Below are 12,564 nucleotides of genomic sequence, written 5' to 3' on the forward strand. Positions count from 1 at the left end.
ATTAAAGACCTAAATGGTAAGTCTGGATACTATAAAACTCACAGAAGAAAACATAGGTAGAACACTGTTTGACAGAAATCACAGCAATATTTTTTTGGATCTGTCTCCTGAAGCAAAGGACATAAAAGCAAAAATAAACAAATGGGACCTAATTAAACTTAAAAGCTTTTGCATAGCAGAGGAAACCATTGACAAAATGAAAAAGACAACCTACAGAATGGAAGAAAAATTTGCAAAAGATATGACCACTAAGGGGTTAATATCCAAAATATATAAACAGCTCATACAACTCAATCTCAAAAAAAAAAACAAACAACCTGAGGGCCTCTCACTGTTGTGGTCTCTCCCGTTGCGGAGCTCCGGACACGCAGGCTCAGCGGCCATGGCTCACGGGCCTAGCCGCACCGCGGAATATGGGACCTTCCCGGAACGGGGCACGAACCTGTGTCCCCTGCATCGGCAGGCGGACTCTCAACCACTTCACCACCAGGGAAGCCCAGACCATTGTTTTCTTGAAATTCTCTTTAGCCTCTTTTCCTTAAAGGCTCTTACCTCTTTCCTCTTCTAAAGGCAGCATTGCAGGATGGGCCGCTGATGGATTCCTGAACTCACAAACCTGGGTCCCAAAGGTGCCTCTGCCACTTCCCAGCTTCAGGACTTTGGTCATTACCATTGCTATTGATTTCAGACTTCTCATCTATAAATGGTCATAACAAAATGCATTGCACACAGTTGTCCTGAGGAACATATAACAATGCATGCCATGATTCTGATTCTAGAAATGGCTCTGTAAATGTTAATTCTCCCCTTTTCTTTTCTCTTGAATCAGCCTCTCACCACCCTTGGGGCATAGATAAATATTTGAACCCCATTCTCAGATAATTTCTGAAAAATTTATTCCAATAACTAATATTGACAATTTACAATGCACAGTGCTTGATCCACAGTAGCCCCTTAATGAATGCTGTTCACGAGGTAATACTTGCCCACGCTTTTTCTCATCTGGTCATCCCAGCATCCCTAAGGTGTAGCAAAGTCCCCATTCTTATCTCCTTTTGATAGATTTGGAAATGGAGGCACTGAGGAGTTGAATAACATGCTTTTCTAGGTTACATGGCTGTTAAAGAGGGAAGTCTGGCACGAGCCAATAAATCCTATTGTTTACGGCAAAGTTTACAGTTGCACTTCCATATAAACAAGTAAATTGCAAGTGAGTCTTACAAAGTGCACTGGATTTCTCTCTGTATGTGTTGCCCTGCTTACTCCACCATTCTAAAATAACTTTGCATTCATTTGGTTTATCAATCTTTAATGAGCACCTAACAGGTGCCAAGTGTGTTAGGCACTGAGGATACCAAGATGGGTAAGGAGCTCAAAGTCTTGTTGGAAAAAAGACAACTGAATAAAAATCGTGAACGTGGTGTAATAGCTGCTCTCTTTAAGAATATTCCATAATATCACTAATGCAGACCATTCTCATCCTGATTGCTCTTAAATTTATAAAACTTTTGCCTGTGGTGATTAGGTTCAGAAGACCTGTGGCTCACTGTCTAGAACATGGAACCTTCCTCCACAGCTCGTGACATGGAAAGCCATTCAGTGATCCCCAGCTATGGAACACCTGCTCTGAGCCAGCTGTACCCAGAGAAGGGAGGACAACCTTTCCTATTCAGAGGCATTTCTAATTTAGTACCCACATCCCTCTTTTCTTAAACAAAACACCCTTTTCATGGCCATGGCTGCCCTCACTCCCTGCACTGCATTCCTTTCATCTGCAGGTGTCTTGCAGGGCTCACATCCCCCAGGTACTCCCATGCTTCTGGCTTAGAAGCTTGACCACATCAGCTGGGTCAGTAGTCCTCCAAATGGCTGAAGACCCTTTAATGAAAGGAAGTGAGGCAGACAACCTAATTTAGCAGGGAGACAGACAACCTAATTTGGGAGGGGCAAAGGCTCCCAGGGCTGCTTAAAGCAAGGATGTTATTTCGCTTTAGCTACTTGGAAGTCTGACATCCTGAATCTGAAAAATCTTAGTTTCCACAACAGACTTCCCTAGACTTCTTCAAACTGCTTTTGAACAGTTTGGATAAGCTGGCTGTTCAAACTGTCAAATAAATGCTGTTTTCTTATTAGGAAAAGCCAGGCCTCTCTGTCCAGTGAAACATGATGTACACAACCGTACGTTTCAGCTCACCCTTTCATGTTTGTGCCTAGATTTCCGCTGTCACATCCTATTCCAGAGCCTTTTCCCTTGTTTTCATTACACCCAAGTGGTGCCATGCAATGTGCATTTATTACACGAACGAATGAAACGACGAAAATTTCTAGTGAGCGACACTGGTACGAAGCGCCAAGCAAAAGGTCCACAAATTAATTTTCGTGAATCCTGTAAAGGATGTCATCGAGTATCTTCAATAGTCAGAGACACTACGCAGACAGCAGCAGTCCCACTGTCCGTTCATTAGTCGGTGGCCAGAATGGAAACAGGAGGGAGAGATTCGCTTTCTCGCCTGTCCTGGGAGCCTCGCACGGCTCAGGTAAGCGCAGTCCCTGTAAGACTTTGAGGACCGAAAACTTCGGCGCCTTTGAAGAAAGAGTCCCGGAGAGGATCCGCTGACATCAGAGGGTACAGTCGCAGAGGTCGGGCAAGCCACGGCGGGCGAGGGTTTCTATGTCTGCAGGGAATGCGGAAGGCGGGAGTTGTAAAAAGGTTGAGCGCCAGTGTGCCCCGGCCTGCTGGTGGCCGGAACATCTGCCCAGGAGTCGCCTAGCCAGCGACAGTTCACGGCTTCGCTCCTGGACCGAGACCCCCTCCTCTTCCCTCGGATGGGCCCTTTGCGCTGTCCATCACCGCTCGGCGCTTGCTGCGCTTCCCACCGAGACTCTCCAGCGGGTACAGTATCCGCGGAGGCGGGGCTTGGAGGGACCGGGTGGAGTCAAGTCCTTCTAGTGCCCGCCCTTTGGCTGCGTAGCTGGGTGATTGGATGCTTCCGAAGGACGCCTTCCAGGCAGTCCAGGCAAGTGACGGGTGGCCCGAGGCCGGTCCCTGGCAAGCGCTGTGCAGCTTGAGGGGTACCGTGGCCGGCGAGCGGTTGGGGGCCTTGCGCCTGAGCGGCCTCCAGGGCGGGGAGGCCCGCAGGGATTTGGGAGCCCTGGAGTGCTGCGCGCCTGCGGTTTCTCGTGTCGGAGAGGTGTCTTTCTGAGCTCTCTGGAATTCCGAGAGCATTTGGGAAACTTCTCGCCCCGACTCCTTGCTCCCTACTTTCGGTTGGAAAAGCAGTTGCTGAGTTGTTTTATTTCCTCCCCCAATCGGAGTCTGTAAAAATAGCCGTGCGCCGGGGCGACCGAGCCAAGCTCTGCCGCCCCGGTGTCCTGGGCCGGGTGTGGACCTAAAAATACCCGGCGGTCTGGAGCCTGTGCTCCGGGTGCCGGCGGGTCCGGCCGGGCCGCAGAGGGCGTCTGGAGACCGGAGAAACGGCGGCCGCCTGGCCCCTCGCCTCGGCCGGGGCTGTCCCTTTAAATCCTGGAGGAGGCAAAGAGAAAAAAGAAAGAAAAAAGACGCGGAGCCCCGAGCGGAGGGTGGCTCTGCCCGGCCCCCCACTCCGCCCCCGCGCCGCGGTCTGACTGCAGCCCGCCGCCTCCGCGGGTCCTGGGCACCCCCAGCAGCGCCGCCTCCAGCCACAGTTACTGTCAAAATAGAAATTAATTGGAGCCGAGGAGGAGGTTGAGACGCAGCAAGTGCATGTGTGGCAGGGCGGGGAGGGGGTGCAGGGGAGGGGCGGGCGCGCGCGAGAGGCGACCTCAGACATCCGGGCCCTTTAGCCCAGTGCGCACCCCGAGCCGCCGGCGCGGGCAGCGCGAGCGCCGGGCGCGGGGCGCAGGGCTGACAGCCGCGGCGCGGGAGGCGGGGCACTAGGAGGGCGGAGGCGCGGAGCGGGGAGGGAGGAGCTGCCGCGCGCCCGCCACTGCCGCTCGGCTCCACACAGCCGGCGCAGCCAGCCACGAGACTCTGACAGCCGAGCGGCCCGCGCAGCTCCGGCGCACAGGGACGGACGGACCGCGGCGGCGGCGAAGGCGGACGCGAGGACAGCGGCCCGGCACCAAGTGCAGGAGGCGCGCGGGTCCGGCGGCGCGCAGAGGTGAGTGGCTTCGCGTGCCGGGCTGGGGCATCGACTGCGAGGGTCGCGGTCTCTACCGCATCTCGGCTGCTGAGGCGGGTCGGGGGTCGCGGGGCTCCCGGAGGGTGCCTCCACATCGCAGGCGCCGGGGAGCGATCTCCCGGGGCTGTTGCTAGGAGGCCGGCGGTCCGCGCCCCCTGGGGCGCAGGCTGGGACAGGGGCGCCCCCGGCGCGGCGGGCAGGAGGCGGGGGGCTGTGGTGGCTATTCAGGGGCTCCGTGCGGCAGCCATGCAACGGGAGGAGGCGGGAGGAGGGAGGGAGGAGGGGAGAGCCAGCGAAGAGCGAGCCAGCGAGCGGGCGCCGCGCCTCCTGGCTGGCACCGCGGCCCGGAGCGAAGTGGCGCGCGGGGCTGGAAGGGAACTTCTACGGGCGCGTGCGGCCCCGGGCTCGGCGGCGCCTTTGGGCCCGGGCGGGGCGGGTCTGTCGGCAGCCACAGGTGGTTTCTGCCAAAACTTTTACCGCACTTCTGCCGGGAAGGCGCGGGAACATTTTGGAGAGTGGCGGTTTCTTGAGACGTTGGCACCCGCACTGAGGTCTTATCTTGAAGATTAGGAAAGGGACTGGAAAGTCTGGGACCCGGCATCTCGCGATGCGCCTCAAGGGCTTCGTAGCGGTCCCTGCTCGAGGTGGTGTCTTTGCAGGATCCTGAGACCCATGCTGCTGTCCACTTGGGAAGTTGCGGGAAATGGGAGCACTCAACGGTTCCTCTGTGCCTCGGGAAAGTTAAGCGAAGGCCGGCCCGGTACCTGTCGCCCACAAGGGTCAGCACAAAATCTCTTCCTAGCGACGCGCACGGGAACCGGGCGCGCCTTCGCTCCTGGTGTGCGCATCTCCTGCTCCTTTGAAAGCGAATCGTCTCCAGCCACTGTGTTGCTTTGTTATTAGGGCTGCTTCTTTGATTTCATTAGGAAGAAGGCCAGGAGGAGCCAAAGAAAAGAGAAGCGGCAACAACTCCCGTTTCCTTTGAATCCAGCCGCGGGGGCTGGTACCCAAGCCGAGGTGTGGAGGGTCCAGGACCGAGGGGAGCCAGGAGTCTGTGGCTTGTGCTGCCTGCCCAGGGAGCCTCGCTGCACCATTCTCCAGGCGAGGGCTGGGGTTTCTGGGGCCTCCGGGACGGAAAGAGCGATGACGGTGGGAAGGGAAGACCCTCACAAGAGGGAGATGTGCCTTGGTCAGCTCTGGGAGGGAGGCTCTGAGAAATCCAGTGGTTTGGCCCCGTTCCTCATTGGCCAGGTTGACAAATCCAGGGCAGCGGAGGTTAGCACCACCCGGGTAGCTCCATCCCGGGCTGAAAGAAATCATTATTCCCAGAGTGGGTCTGATACCCAGGTGTTGCAAGTCGGTACAGAACTGCATGGGAGCTGGAAACACTCAGTCCTTCATTCTGGCTGGTGCTGTTCCCACTCCTTATTCCCCAGCCCCAGCAAGGACCTGAGCCGAAAGCATGTCCTTTGCTTTAAAGGAAGTCACAGAATTTTGGAGCTGAAAGAGACCCTAGAAATATTAAAGAGTGCTCGTTTTACAGAGGAGCAGCTTCAGGCCCGAGGAAGGAGAGTGACCTGCCACAGTGGTTAGAGGCGCAGGGAGACTAGAAATGACATCAGCCTCCCAGACCGGGGTGGAGAGAGTTCCCTCAACAAGGCCTTGTAGGGCTTGAGATCAGAAATGCCACTCCCACACCCCAAGCCCATCATGGGCTCATTATCTGGTACTTTCTACATCCATGCTTGCCAGCCCATTTCCTGTCCTCTGCCCTTGGCTTAAGAAGATCAGAGCTGTCACTGCAGATTTCCAGTCCGACACTATCCCAACTTTTCCTGCTCCCTCCTCACCCCAAGTTCCTCAAACTCCTTTTGTAACGTAATGTGGTTTGATTAGCCAAGATGAGTGTGCAGCTCGTCTCACTGTGAGGCACCCACTCTCCGTAGGATGCCAGAACTCTGTTTTCCTGGTAATTAGGTTTTACAGATATTTTTGAAAGGGAGCCCAATTCTGGATCAATCACACTTGGGCACAAATGCTGTGCTGTTGTGGATACTAAATGAGAAAGATGAGCAATTATCTGGGGGTGTTGGGATAAATGTTGTTATGGGTATTTGACACAGCTATTAGACATCAATGAGTGGGTTTTCAGTAAATGTTTTTTACGTTGTATTTTATTGAGCACACAAAGTGTCTTAATTAAAAAGAACTGCGAGTTGGCCACTTAAATTTTAGCCACTTGTTTCTTACCAGTGTGTATGGGCAGGAAGCGTCTGAGTGATAAACAGAATGATTGTTAAGAGAACTTTTTTCTCCCGAACCTAAATATTCTAGGGCAATGCTTATTCTTCAGTCTAAAATGTCATGTACGGTCCAGCAGAACCGTATTAAATCAAAATAATTCTGGATGTGGTGTGTGTCAATCTGTATTAGTCAGAAACGACTTATAAGAGAGAACATTTTGTAAGTTTTATGCTTTCAAGGGCACGCAGTATCAAGAATTCAAGGCAAATGCAGTGTCACCGAGCATAATTCTTCTCTCATGAACAGATAAGAATCGATGTCCCCATAGCTGCGCTTGGGGCTCCTGGAGAAGAAACCAAGATCCGGTATCTTCATGACAATACGATGTTATAGTTTGACACTGCCTTTTCACTTTCGTTGCATGCTAATCTCATAGGTAACTCATAGTTCATAGTTCAGCTCTTAACAGATAGGGAAACCAAGGCAGAGAGAGGGGAGAATGTTATTGCTGTAACTCCATTCACTGCAGGAACATACTCCGAGCATGCAGCTTGGGGTTTCTGGGCCGACCAGGGTGAAAGAGTCCCCCTAATAATACTGTGACCCCCCAGCCCTCTCCAGCACTGCAGTTACAAAGGGGTTTAGAGGTGTGGCAGGGTTACAGTTAGAGTTCATGGGCGGCCACTCGCTCCCATGGGGGCCTGAAGGGCTGTGTTCTCCACTCCGACTGTGGGTGAGCCATTTCCCTCCCTCTTCCAGAAGGCTGTGGGAACTTGGGCGAGGAGGGACCAGCTGGCTGAGGCTGGGGCGGGGGTGTGGGATCTGTGCCTGTGGAGGGCTGAAGGAGTCCAGGCTATTTATAACCCCTCCTCCCCTCCTGGGAGGAAGAGACTCAAGGGTCTGGAACCAGGCTTGGCGCTGACTTCTCCCCAGGATGGCTGTGCCCACTGGAAGAAAACCTGCCACCCACTGCGTGGCGGGGGGCTGGAGTGAACCCTGACCCGTGTGGAGGGGCCCCGCGGGGCTTGTGGCAACTTCAGCTGCCCTGGGGGATCTGGGACTCAAGCATGTCCTAGAGCCAGTGTGGGTGCTTTTCCTCAGGCACTGACCCCCCCATTTGCACAGAATGAGGCGCACCCAGAAACCTCACAGGCTAGAGCGTAAGAACCTGCTCAAGTGGGGGTATTTGCTTCTCTGCATAATGGCAACTATGATTTTTATGCAGGAGGCGCTTCTGAAAGCCACAAATCAGACGTGGCTCCCTCTGACCACGAGCTGTGGCATCTGTTCGGTGCTGGTTGCGGAGGTCTGAGACGTGCAGCCAGAGCTCTTTCCCTCTTCCCCACCCCTTCCCCAGACTAGTCCCCGTTGGTCCCCCTCACCTCCCACTCTTCAAGCCAACACCAAAACCCTCCTTTGTCTTCAAATACATCATACCTGCCATCCCACCGACTACAGCTTCATTCCTGAGACTGGGCGTATTTTCTTCCTGGGTCAGTGGAGGGAGGAATGGGGGTGGGGGTGGGCCGGAAGCAGGCGGGGCACTGAGCTTGTCTCTCTGTTTAACCCCTTGGAGTGAATTAATCCACCCTTCAGAACCGTGTCAGGCGCTCACAGCAGGTGTTACCAGGAGGCCTACCTGGAGAGGTGGGTGCTGGGCAGCTCCTGGCCAACGGTGCTGCCCTGAGAGCCTGGGGCAGCTTTTGGGGGCGGGGCTTGTGTTGCTCATCGTCACACCCTCAGCGCCCACCGCAAGGCCTGGGCGCGGAAGGTGTCTGCTGAACGCACACCGAGGGCTGGGCATGGGTGGATGGGCGGACGGCAGTCAGGCTTGCTCCTTCGTTGCCATCAGCTGTGTTCCTTGGCGCTGTGAAGGGGGTGTTGGCAGGGCAAGGATCTAGAAGTGGAGTGTGGATGAGAAGAGTTGGGGTTCCATGGGCATTTTGAGAGCCCCAAGTCAAGCTGATTGCCTGTCTGGGATGATGGGAATCCTGTCATCAATTCGACTGATAGCGATGCATTCCTGCTCTGAGGGCTGTCACAGCACAACCCAGCCTCGCAAAGCCACGGTGGGACTCTCCTCTAGTGAGGCAGGTGGGCCGCTCCTGTGCTACCCTCCTGTGGGATCTCTGGGGTCTGGCCCCTGCCTGCCTCTCTGACCCTCCTCCACTCCCTGTACTCCAGCCACCTGGCTCCTTTTTGGTCCTTGAACACGGAGCTCACGTGTTTCTCCACGTCTGTTCTCCTGTCTGCAAGGCCCTTCCTGCAAATCTTCCCACAGCTGGCTTTACCTTGTCATTAGATCTCAACTGAAACAGCCTGGTAATACGTTCGTCATGGCGTCCCAAGCTATCTGGGATAGAAACTTGATTCTCCTCCTGTCTATTGTCTGCCTCCCGCACTAGAATGTAAGCTCCAAGAAGGCAGGGAGCTTGTCTGGTTTGCTCCCCACTGTATCCCTAACCCCAGAACAGCGCCTGGCATGTGGCAGTGGCTGAGGAAATAGTTGGTGAGCTGGGGGTTGTATGAAGATGAATCAGCCAGGGGCCCTGCCCTTGGGATCTCTTTAGCTTAGAGGCGGATATAAAGCTTGTTCATACTCCCTCTGACGTGTGGCAGGAAGGGAAGCTGGCATTTGAGGGCTGTGGTCTAGCAGTGTTGGCCCTGACTCGACAAGGCTGGTTGGCTTTGGCGGAGGGGTCTTCTTTCAGGTGTTTTGTTGTGAGTTGGGGACCTTGGGAAGCTGAGCCACTTCCAGCACTGAAGTTCCTGCAGCTTGCTTGGCTGCCACCTCTCTCCCTCTCTCGTCTGTTTATTTACTTCTTTGCAGAGCAAGAGTTCCAAGCATAATGCCATCCTTGGAGAGTTAGGAATGTTGTGTTTTTCCACCAGCTCCATTCATTTGCAGCCTCCTCAGAACAGCTGTGGACAGCTGGCTGCCAGCGTGGATGTGGGGAGAGCTTCTCTTCAGGGCCAAGGGGTACACTCAGCCCTGCAGGAATGGGGAATTTCATTTGTGTTTCACACCCTGCTGATTTCCAAACCCCACTGAAATGGTGCCTGTGAAAACAGATTCATGAGGAAATTAAAAAACTATTAGCGTTCAGTTTGCTGCTTATTTTCTGATTATAAAAGCAATAAGGGTCATGATGGAAAATTTGGAAAATATGGAAAGGTGTAAAATTAAAACAGAAAACTGCTTACAACACCCTGATTTTGGAATATTTCCTTCCAGTCTTTTTTCTGTATCCACTAACACACGCATGTGTGTGTGTGCGTGCGTGTGTGTGTGCGTGCGCATGTGCACACGCACAGAGACCTACTCACATATAAATGTATTAAGATTAAATGTTGTTTTCTACAACTTTTAAAACCCATATCATCCTTTAATAGACAGAAGGTTTCTTTTTCTTGGGAGTCTGGGAAATTCCCGCTGTGAATCACTGATATTTAGAAGAAAATGTGTTTTCCAAGTCTCCTCACTGGTTGAGAATACTTCAGTAAGCTTTACCATCCACAGTTTGAGTTAGGAAATCAGCTCTCCCTCCTGCCCACCCCCAACACTGGATGTGGTTAGAAAGGTACTTCTCACTAAGTACCTCCCTCCATGACCTTGTGAAGAGCCACTGGTATATGGTGTTGCAAGCTGTCCCTCCATGAGCGTTCTATCACGTTTACCAATGCCATCATGCTCTTTAGAAACGTATTTCAATGGATGTGTTGCTTTCCTTCACGTAATGTATCATACTTTATTTACCATTACAAAACACAAAACAAAACCCCGTGCCCATTAGCTAATCATTCCTTGACCTACAAATAACAGCTGGAGAATCTTGAGAAATATGAACCAGTATCACTGGACTAGCGCGTTGAGGGCATCACCATTTGGGGAAAACCCTGGTTCTTGCAGAAGCCCAGGGGCTTTGTCTCTGTCACTGCTATGCCCATGGCGTGCAGTGGATGCTTGGGATATATTTTGCTGAATGAGTGAAATACAGAATACTTCCTGTGGGAGGTGAGACCCTGATTAAGCCCTCTGGTGTCAAGGCTTCTTTTGAGTGTGAGTTTGCTGGAGGAGGAGTGCAGGGCCCTGGGGAGTGGTGGGGAAGAGCATCACCTCCTGGGAAGCAGAGTAGGAAAGGGCAGCATGGGAAGCGGCTTTCTGACTTAATAGTTTTGATTGGTTTCTGGAGGAGGTGAAGTTTAGGTGGAGTCTTGATGTAAGGAGCTAGTGGCTCTTAATTCCATGACACAGGGACTAGAGGGCACCCAGGGAGGAGCAACCTCAAGGTCAAGAGAACCTCAAGGTCAAGAGCACGGGGACAGGTTTGCCAGCCTAGGATGTGGGGTGTAGCCCAACCAGGGAGTGGCTAGAGACAGAGATCCTTCGAACCAGAAGCTCCTCAGGAGCACAGAACCTACTCCCAGGGGAGGATGGGTCCCCAGGGACCACGGGGTCTCCAACCCTGCCTCAGGTATTGTCCCCATCCTGCAGATGAGGAAACTGAGACACGTGCAGGGGTGGTGAAGAGCATGGGTCTGGAGCTGATCAGACCTGAACCCTATGTCTTGGCCACTTTCTGGTGGTCACCTTGGGCACATTACTTAACCTCCCTAAGCTTTAGTTTCCTTGTTTAGAAAACAGTGATAACCAACTTCATAGGGTGGTTGAGAAAATGGGATGAGATAATACACACGAAGTACTCTGCACAGCTCCTGACAAAAATGAGGGGTCCCCACATGGAAGCCACAATTATTCACGTGTTTTGTCATTTCTATTTCTAACCTGAAGGGAGAGGAGAGAGAAGACCAAGGATTCGTGTTGAAGAACGTTCAAGACTTTGTTTTCTTCCCCCCTCTTCCTCCCCAAGCTACCACTATACTTCAAGGGATAAAAATCCTATAAGACAGATGACTGCTGGGAAGCCAGTGCTCACATGTAGGTAGAATTAATGTCACTTGAGGGGTGACAGGACCCCTCTGCTTCCCTACCTCCTACAGAAGGGGAGGCACACTCCTTACAGCCATCCTGAGGCTTCAGTGGCTCCGTCTCGATATTGTCGTCAGGGGCACACTGCTCAGGAATGCCTGGCGAGGTTGGTCTTTAGAATAGAGAATGGCCACACAGAGTCTGGGACACGGGACAGGTCGGTTTTGCCAACTGGGAGCTGAATGGATAAACGGCTTATGACCTGGAGCGGCACAGCCTAGTGAAGATATAATGTGAGCCACGCAGGTAATTTAAAATTTTCTAGTAGTCACATTTAAAAAAAGTAAAAAGAGATGGGTAAAATGAATTTTAGTAAGGTTTTTTGTTTAACCCAATATATCCGAAGTATTATCGTTTCAACACATGACACCAGCCTCATTTCAAGAGCTCTGTAGTCTGGAGACAGGGCAGGGAGCCTGGGGCACAGGTCAGGAGGGTCAGTCTTGGGGGAGGCTGGTACTACTTGGGGGACTCTGCATGGCCAGGGAGGAAACGTGTCAAAAGCAAGCAATTTAGGGAAGAAGTGAAGGGTTGTGAGACCTGACTTTTATCCTGGCATGTGGAGGGCGAATTGTGTATTCCTGGGCGCCATTCCACTATGGGCCTCAGTTTCCTCAACCACAAAAATGAGATTGTATTATCTCAGAGCCATTCCGGCTCTGGTGTTCTCTAATTCCTGCGAGAAAGGCATGGAAACTTAGCCACTTCCTAAGTTTGAAGCGGGTGGAGATGGGGCTGGAGAGAGAGTCTGGGCAACAGAGAAACCTGCTGGGCACCACGTTTTAAAGCATCTCATTGGAAAGTTCTGCCTGGACAGTTTAGAGAGACATACACGCCTCCCTAAGCCTCTCCAAGAATGGACAATATCCAGTCACTGCCATTAAGTTACATGTATTTAAAAGTATGTTTTGGGGATGCAGCGGGGCCTCCGTTAACTTTTATTGTTAAAAAGTGACATGTTTTCATTGTCTTTAAATCCTGAAGCTGCCTGTTGTTCCTGGTCATCCCAGATGGCTGTGAATGGCAGCCATAAAAGAGGCGAGGGGCCCTGCAGGAAATATTAGAACAAAAAAGGAAATATTTCAGCTCTGTCATAAATGGGCACTTGGCCTGTCCAGAGAGGATGTGGGAAGAGAGAGGAAAAAAGCAGCAGGTGTGTTTGGAGGGAAG

The 12,564-nt window shown here is 52.5% G+C and overlaps 1 protein-coding gene across 2 annotated transcripts in view; it reads left to right on the forward strand.

Moving 5' to 3' along the window:
• The first annotated feature begins 3,865 nt into the window (after positions 1 to 3,865).
• ZBTB7C (zinc finger and BTB domain containing 7C) overlaps positions 3,866 to 12,564 on the forward strand; it is a 378,357-nt gene continuing 369,658 nt past the window's right edge. For both annotated transcript variants that reach the window (XM_067699155.1, XM_067699158.1), the window contains exon 1: positions 3,866 to 4,139. The gene's annotated coding sequence lies outside the window, so the exon portion shown is untranslated. The remainder of the gene's footprint in view (positions 4,140 to 12,564) is intronic.

The sequence above is a fragment of the Pseudorca crassidens genome, chromosome 12 (genome assembly GCF_039906515.1).
Source record: "Pseudorca crassidens isolate mPseCra1 chromosome 12, mPseCra1.hap1, whole genome shotgun sequence".
NCBI lineage: Eukaryota > Metazoa > Chordata > Mammalia > Artiodactyla > Delphinidae > Pseudorca > Pseudorca crassidens.